The sequence below is a fragment of the Elgaria multicarinata genome, chromosome 14 (genome assembly GCF_023053635.1).
Source record: "Elgaria multicarinata webbii isolate HBS135686 ecotype San Diego chromosome 14, rElgMul1.1.pri, whole genome shotgun sequence".
Classification (NCBI taxonomy): domain Eukaryota; kingdom Metazoa; phylum Chordata; class Lepidosauria; order Squamata; family Anguidae; genus Elgaria; species Elgaria multicarinata.
The window spans coordinates 11,474,033-11,483,221 of record NC_086184.1 but is presented as its reverse complement, the minus strand read 5'-3'; positions in this window follow the sequence as shown (position 1 = coordinate 11,483,221).

Genomic DNA, 9,189 nt, shown 5'->3' with positions numbered 1-9,189 from the left:
GGATCAGACCAAGGGTCCATCTAGTCCAGCACTCTGTTCACACGGTGGCCAACCAGCCATTGCTGTTCCAGTACCACTACGATAAGGTAAGAATGGTCCCTTGTTTCCATGGGGAGAGAGAGAGAGAGAGAGAGAGAGAGAGTCCGTGCTGCACTATACTAGCAGAAAATGTCATCTCCATTCCACGATTTAAACCAGAAAATTACCAGTGGCAAGCCATATGTATTTATATTTAATAGATGATGCCAAATTGTTCGCCAACCACTTCAATGGAAGCTTTATGTCTGCCCGGCCCTAGCCAGCGCTTGATGCAGATCTGTTGCAGCATTTATATTTGATACTATTAAAAGAGGGGATAAAATGGACTTTTAGAAGTGCTGGTGAAATATTTATTTAAAAAGCACAGAGAAGCCGTGTCGAGGGGGAAAGAGGAAAATAAGAAAGAAAGACTTCCATATATGGGGGAAAAGTGGGGATTACAAGCCTGGCTATTTAACTATCTCCCCCGCCCAACCCAGCCACCACCTCCCAGCTACAAGGCAGCCGAACATAATGCCAGGTTGTCACATAACAGCAACAGCTAAGCTGTAAGGAGGAAACTGGTTGTGGTTAAAAGAGGATGCGAGTGCAGGATTCCAGCATTAACACATTCATCTCAAAATACCCCTCTGCATCTGTTTCACAAAGCAAAATCCTTAGCAGTGTAAGGATGGTTGTGTTATCACCAGTTACTGCTGTCGTGAATGGTTACTGCGCTTATTTTGCACATATTCCAGCCAAGGGCCTGAGGGCCAAATCCTACCTACCTGGGGTCTTCTTAGGGTTCCCCTGATGGCCATTCCAGGGGTGAATCTTGTAATAGATTCAAGTGTTTAGGATCTTCTCCAATCCAATGAGTGTCTCTACGCCAGGGGTGCAGAACCTGCAGGCCTAATCCAGTTCACTGGGGTCCCCAACCTGGCCTGCAGAGCCTTCTGGGAAAGAATCAGCACTTTTTATACACTGTTATTTATCAAATTACACCAGTGTTCTCGAACTTGCGCACACACACACCCGCAAATGTCCCAAACCTCAGTTCCTAGTAAGAACATAGGAAGAGCCGTGCTGGATCAGACCAAAGGTCCATCTAGTCCATCATCTATTCACATAGTGGCCAACCAGCTGTCAACCAGGAACTCACAAGCAGGACACTAGTGCAACAGCATCTTCCTGCCCATGTTCCCCAGCAATTGGTGTACACAGTTATACTGCCTCTATACTGGAGGTAGCCTATGGCCATCAGAACCAGTAGCCATTGATAGCCCTCACCTCCATGAATTTCTCCAATCCGCAGCCATCATGGTCAATGCTCCTGGCTTTAATCTAATCCTCAAATAACATCAGCTGATCTATGAAGCTAGAAGCTGAATAGATAGTATTCTATAATTAATATGTCTAATGTAGGGGTAAGCAACTTGGCGCCTGCCAGATGTTTTTGGAATACAACTCCTGTAATCCCTGAGCTTTTGCAACAATATAAAAGAACTGCTGGATTTGGCCTGGATGGAGCATGCTTCCTGGAAGGAGCCGGGAAGTGGTTGAGGGCAACACGTACTGCTTCTGGATTGAGGAGGGAGAGGCCACAGCCTGAGAGAGCGCTGTAGAAAAGGCTTTGTTTAAATAAAACATAGGTTTTGGGGAAGGCAAAATCTGTGGAGTGCAGTCCACCAACTTTGGGACAGCTATACTAGCTGCCACTGATGGGGGTGGTAGTCCAAAACGTCGAGAAGGCAACAGATTGTTTGCCAATCCTTGGTCTAATGTGTTACCACTGCCCACAGTAACCACTGCCCCTCCCAAAATGTTTCTTCTACTTGCCATATTGAACCAAGGAGAAGTTCAAAGAATGATTAATGATCCAAATCAAGTCAGATCTTTTGGAAATTGAGCATACTTTGTACTGAATCCTCATTCGAGAGCCGCTTCCAACCCTGGTGACTATTGGGTGAATCTTTGAGGAGTAGGGGGAAAGGAAGGATGTTGAATCCACATTATATTGGAGAGTGGTTTATTTCCTAAAGTGGAAGGGCTCATGGAGATCAGGACGTCAATCTGCTGCGCACACATCTGATGCAGTGTTTGAATTTCTAAGCATTTCTGTTTACAGCCGGGCCTCCTCGGCTGGTGACCCATCAAGCCTAACGCAGTCCACTAGCCATGCGTGGCAGCCCACCGGGGGCTCGTTAAACCTTCGACTCGTTCTGCTGGCCCCTAGGTTTGAGGGGAAAAGCGTTTCTTAAGCATCAGGCAGGCCTCTCTACCTGGTTGATAGGCCTCAACGTATGCAGGCCTAACTTGCAGAAAGCCAGCATACCGTACTTCGAGGCCCTGCGGTGTAATGGTTAGAATGCCAGACTAGAGCCAAAGAGACCTGGGTTCAAATCCCCACTTAGTTACTAAACCATCTGGGTGAACTTGGGTCTGCTCAATGTATTATTTTGAACTGTTAAGGGATTTTATTATATTCAGTGGTAAATAAGTGTCACTCACAAATACATAGAATACATTTTAAAATAAAAAGTTTCCTTAGAGTAAGCTGAGGAGAGGCAGCGTGTATCTGCAAGCAGCAAATGTTAAAAACATAAGTGCCGTTGCTGGATCAGACCAAGGGTCCATCTAGTCCAGCACTCTGTTCACACAGTGGCCAACCAGCTGTTGACCAGGGACCAACAAGCAAAACATGGTGCAACAGCACCCTCCCGCCCATGTTCCCCAGCAACTGGTGCAGACAGGCTTACTGCCTCGAATACTGGAGATAGCACACAACCATCAGGTAGGGTGACCATATTTGGGAAACCAAAAAAGAGGACACCTAGTGTGTGTGTGGGGGGGGAAGCAGCTTTCTGAGTCCTGCAGAAAGTACGTTATTCCCCCGCCACCTTAAAGAACCCGATTGGAGTGGAGGAGGGGAAAGGATTTCATTCTGCACCACCACCATCCACTCCAATGGGGCCTTTTCTATAATGTCCATGAATGACCCACTTTCCCCTTTAAGACCTCAATTGGAGCTCGGAGTGGGGGAATGACGTGCCTCAAGAAAGCATGTCATTCCCTCCTGCCATGCTAATGGCAGCCTTAAAGGGGAAGGTGTGTCATTCCAGGTCATTATTGAAAATTATAGAAAATCCCCCCTGACACCATGGAAAGGACAAAAACCAGGACAAATCCGGGGAAATCCTGACAGTTGGTCACCCTACCATCAGGGCTAGTAGCCATAGATAGTCTTCGCCTCTAGGAATTTATCCAACCTCTTTTAAAGCCACCCAAATGTTCCCTCAGACACCTTCCTGGGTGCCCAATGAGGCAGCCCCACCTCTCAAACAGCCCAATAGCAACAGCAAGAGAGGCCTTTTTCTTTCATTTCTTTGTGGGCAGTGGTGCCTTCCCAATTTTTTATTTTTTAAAAAATGAAAAGATTGTCTTACTGACGGCTGGGATTGCTTCAAAATAATGTGAGGGCTTCCAGCTGCTGCCATCTTCATTTCTCGTGAATACCTCTGGGTCACATAAAGGACTCAGAGGCATTCTTAAGAAAGGAAGATGGGGGGGGCAGCTGCAGTGTGTTACAAAAATTGTGGATTACAACCCAATTAAATCCAATAAAAAGGCATTCGGATGCAGTTTCAAAAAGAAGGTTTATTTTCCACCTCAGGTACCAAAAATCTCTTTGCGCAAAGGCCCCCTCTCCCTTGCCAATGCAGAGGAAAAAGGGCCCGGAACAGAAGTTGACTTTTCATTTTATACAGAGGGAAACATTGTACACATACAATTGGTTGCTATCTCAGATCGTCACAGCTGATCTTCCTCCCTGATTTCCTGACATGTCCAGATGGGGAGAGACCCCATTGACCTTGCAAAACTCCATTATCACATGATTCCCTTAGCAGTGAATCTTGGGACATTCCTGCCACGTATTCCATTGTCTTTAACTAATCCCTGTCCACCACTCCCTCCCTGGTTCCCCCCCCCTTCGCAATGTCCCCTGGGACATTCCTGTCCCACCTTGCCTACGTGGCAGAAACCTTCCCACTTCACCTTCCTTCCATCCAATCAGTATTCACTGTCCCTTCCCAAATTTCCTCCGGAGCATGTGGAAAGGAAGGTGAAGAAGAAGCCCCCAGCCCTCAAGATGGCGCCTGACATTCCTTTCGATGGGCGAGCTTCCCACCTCTTATTTATCTCCCTAGTTTCCCGCTGAGCTGTGGGGAAAGGAAATAAGGGGGGGTGCATGCCAGCTAAAATGAGTACCCAGTTAGCTGGGGGAAAGGTAATAACGGCCGGGGAAGGCAACAGCAAACCACCCCGCTATAAGGCCTGCCAAGAAAACGTCAGCAAAAGCTGGCGTCCCTCCAAGAGTCAGTAATGACTCAGTGCTTGCACGAGAGGTTCCTTTCCTTTCAAGTGACCTTACCCAAATAGGTAAATGGGACTTTTCTCTCCTACCTGGGAGTAGAGGGTCTATTCTACTCATCTAAATCACTTAGAAATCACCCAAGGATGGCATTTTGGGAAAGGGAAATGAGGGATCTTGGAAGAAGGAGGGGAGAGAAGAGATGGGCGAAGGGAGTAGTGGGAAATCAGTTATTTTTCCACAACAAGTGCACCCAGCCACCAAGGAAAATAGTGGAGTGGGGGAAGACTCCAGGTTCAGAGAGACTGGGTGTATATGGGTCACAATCCAGACTGAGAGAGACAAAGAGATGGATGGAATGAGTTGGCCGGCAGACAGGAGGCGAGGGAGAAAAAGGGTTTGCCTTCTGTGAAATCAGTTTCTGTGGGTTCACAGGAGTTGTTTTACGTGTTGAGGCGCAGACCCCCACCCCTGCCTTTTACTCAGCCTTTTGGACTAGTTAACTGCCCTTTGTGATTAGCCACACTTCCCATGGCAGCCATTTTGTGGCAGTGCCCTGGACAGTTTCTCAGTAGTCAAATAGCAGCTGCAGGAGAAGCCTATTTCCTTGTGAGTGGTGCCATCAGGACAGGACTTTGGGGCAGATGTCAAGGTGAGCAAGAGCAGGAGGACCCCAAAGTGCAGCAGGTCTGGTTTACCATATTTTGAAGTAAATGAAGTCATATACTTTCCTGTCTAAAGTGGAGGACCCTCATAAAATGATTAAATCCACTCTTGTTGGGAATATTGCGAGCTTGTCTACAAGTTACTGGAAGGGGGCATTGTTGCAGTTAGCTAGTTCATGGGAATTTTGACCACAGCCTTAGGATCTCTGTAGCCTACAATATGGTTGCTATGATTTCTTCCTTTTGCTCCTCCCCTTCCTTCCTTCTCTCTCTAACATCCATCATTGCTGGGAGCACAAGTGTTTGCTTTCACACTCCTGCCTGTGTAAAGGAATGCAAAACAGACTGAACAAACTCTTTTTTGAAACTCTACGCTGTACCTGCATTGTATATGTAAGAACATCTGTGAGTAAAGCTATTTTCTTTCTTCCACTGAAGGAGGGTGTGGTCTCTCCTTCATTGCACCAAGATAGCCTGTGTGCATGTGGGACTGGTAAACACTCATTCTGTTTTTGACTTTTGTCTTTTTCCCCCCTCTGCTAATTACCAGATAAACCCATCATGTCTAACTGCACTACTGTTTGTGGGCTTTCTGGACCTGCATTTGGTGGGCCACCATTGGGAACAGGACGCTGGACCAGGTAGATCCAGGATCTGATCCAACAGAACTCTTCATACGTAGACACATTGGACCTCACTATGGCATCTAGCATCTATATCCGATCACACACAAGGCACTGCAGGTGACTGTGATGCTACCACCTCACACACTCAAGGCTTTGACGCGCACACCTCCCTCAGTCTAAGCACCATCACTTAAAAACCTGAGGAAAGGGTAAAAAGAAACCCATAACCTTTCCCTTATAGCAGAGGGAAAAGGTAAGGAGATTTGGACAAGGCTCTTCTGTGAATATAGCAGGCTGAAGGTTTAATGTAATGTGTTTATTTATGAACCAATAGAGCAGGAGACACAGCCAAACTGACATGTGGTTTTGCAGTAGCAAAATAAAGAAAATGTTTATTGTTGTTTACAGTTCTTGGAAAGGAAAGGAACCTCTCGTGCAAGCACTTGAGTCATTGCTGACTCCTAGAGGGACGCCTGCTTTCGCTGACATTTTCTTGGCAGACTTTGTAGCGGGATGGTTTGCCATTGCCTTCCCCAGTCGCAGTTACCTTTCCCCCAGCTAGCTGGGTACTCATTTTACCAACCTTGGGAGGATGGAAGGCTGAGTCGACCTGAGCCGGCTGCCTGAGAACCAGCTTCCGCTGGGATCGAACTCAGACCGTGGGGAGAGTTTCGGCTGCAGTAACTGCCGCTTACCACTCTGCGCCACACGAGGCTCTTACAGTTCTTAGTTCCTTCAAATTATATTCAAATCCTGCCTATTCTTAAGAATACTGGTAGTAACAATTCCAATAATAACAATCCTTAGTCCCTAAGGATCTTATTTCCACTCACTCCTCACACTACTCCTGACAAGAACACCCACAGCTAAACACATCTACTCTCCAAAACCCAACCACCAACCGAACCACCAGAACCACTCAGCTGCCCCATATATAGACTCCTCCCCCCTTTCCACCGCATCACTAGCCACACCCACTCAGTCCAACATTCCGCACTCTCTAGACATATTCATTCAGACATACCTAAAGGAATAGAAATGTGGGTAACACCACAGTACCCCCTGTGCCAGACTAATCTACCAAAAATTATTTATATGCAGAAAAACGAACTGTGCAATGGGGAAGTTCCACCACCTTCTTGCCTCTGCCACAGATTCTTGTCACACAACTCACTGGCATAGATGCCACCGGGGCAAAAGTCCAACAAAGACGAAATCTAGAGTTTGAACATCTAAACCTGCCTTCCTTCCATATCAAGAGTGCAGCAAGCCTATTATATGCATGGCCTACAGAGTCTTATGCACAAACATATAAATACCTTTTTTTATGGCAGTCTCAATACAGCAAGGGAGCCAACTGGTATTAAATAAGTCACCTGCCACATACAGCCAGCGTCTGCTCCTCAAAATGATTAAAATATGACCTTCCTGCACTCAAGTCTTTCCTTATTCTAGCAACACCTTCGCTCTCCATCTCCTTCTCGGCTTGTTTATTTTGCTTAACGGCTTACCTGGGGCTGTATAGTTGTTCTTCGATATTTTAAACGTACGTGGCATTTGAAAGGGAGAGACAACCAGTTCAGACAAACACAAAACCTGAACCATTTGTGCTAATCCAACAATGTGCTTTGCATATGATTATGTCCATTATTTCCCAATTTTTTTCACTTACAAAAAAAAAAAAAAAGGAGGGGGAAACACCTTCAGACCGTGGCTGGGAAATGGCCATCTCCTGCAGATCAATTGCCTTAAAAAAGAGTGCCCCTGTTCAGACAGCACACTAAACCATGATGGTTAAGCGTTTTGAGTTAAACATTGACCCTGTTCAGATGACACACTAAGCCACTGTGGTTAAGCATTTTGCATCTGGTCAAGAGGGCTGGGCTTCTGAAGCTTTAACTGTTGTGGTGAAGAGAGAACTTCCCTGTACAACTGTTAAAGATACAGGAGCCCTGTCCTCCTTTCCATAGGGTCACCCCAGTGTTAGTGTTTGTGGGAGAATGAGATGGCTTAGATAAATCCCAGCCAAGCGGTGTAATAGATCTGAAACACTCTCACCACACGCTGTCTCTTCTCCTACATTATTCTTGGTTCAATTTCAATGAAATAAAACCGCGAAGCGGTTACTGTAATGAAATACTACCATGAGCAAATTAGGGGATGCATGTCATTTGAGCAAATTAAACAAGGGAATAGCCAAGTTTCTGCATCACCCCTTTGTCATTACTAGTAACAATTTAGAGGGTTTGGGGTAGATATTTTATCAAATATGTATTCTCTCCCACTCACCTTCCCCTCTTTCACTGGATAAATGCATTGAACTCCCCAAAGCACACTGCATTTTGGCCCCATGTAATTCTCTTTCATTTACCCACATCCACCACACCAATTTTCAAAAGATATATCCCAACCAAAGGGAACAAAGTCAAAATCCTGAAACGATTTTTGTAGGCTTTTTTTCCTGTAGAATTTTTCTTTTCTTTCCTTTCGTGTTTTTTTGAAAAACACACACACACACAAAAAACCCTCTGCCCTCTTCCCCAAGGGGCCACGAAACCTCAGCTCCCCCACTGGCAGCGAACTTTGCAGATGACTCCTAAGGTACTGAAAGATTAAAACTAAAGTGGGAGAGACCATGTAAGCTGTTCAGTCGGAACGTTGAGCGCAATCGCTCAGGTGCCGTATCTGAGTGCAAAAAGGAAGACCTGGCCACGGCAGGAACCAGCTGATTCTGCAAAACAGACTTCCCACAAGGGGTTTGATATAATACATTTTGCTGCTTGTGTAATTGCATAGGAAGGTGATCTTAATCACTATGTCAGAGCCAGCATCAATGGTAAGTATGATTGCGCACCTGTCGAGGGGCTACACTGGTTAGAGCCTGCTAGTGACAGGCCACTCATGGATGTTTATGGGTCATTTTGATGATGGCGTCAGCCTCCTGCGCGTCTCCCCGCTCCTTTTCTCAGTTTTAGCATCACAAAATAAACCTCAGAAAGCCCGACTCTTCTGGGGTTGTGCTATAAAATGCCCACTAGAGGGTGCTATCCCATTGAAATGTATAGGCTACATGGTCACTGCTTTCTTCTCCATGTATTTGTGCTCTTTTCAAATGTGGAAGAGAACCAGGAAGGGAGCCAAGGTAACGAAACACAATTCCCTCCCCCCATCTGAAAGTCCATGGTCCAACTCTCCATTCATCCATTCACTCACATTAGGCCAATCACCATCTCTTAGGCTACCTCACCTTGCATGATTGTCTTACCTTCTGGCAGTCCTGAAACTGCTGCTAGGCAGTTGGGTGATCCACAGAGCTAACCAATGCATCATTACTCAGAAGAAAGTCCCACTGGATTCAGTGGGGTTCTCCCTAGTAGATGTATTTAGGATTGCATCCCCGGAGTTGTACTATTATAATTATGTCCACAAGGTTCATAATTTTATAAAACACTATCACAGAGTTCTCTCACCAACCCCACCTGCTCATTTACAATGCAAATCCTATGCA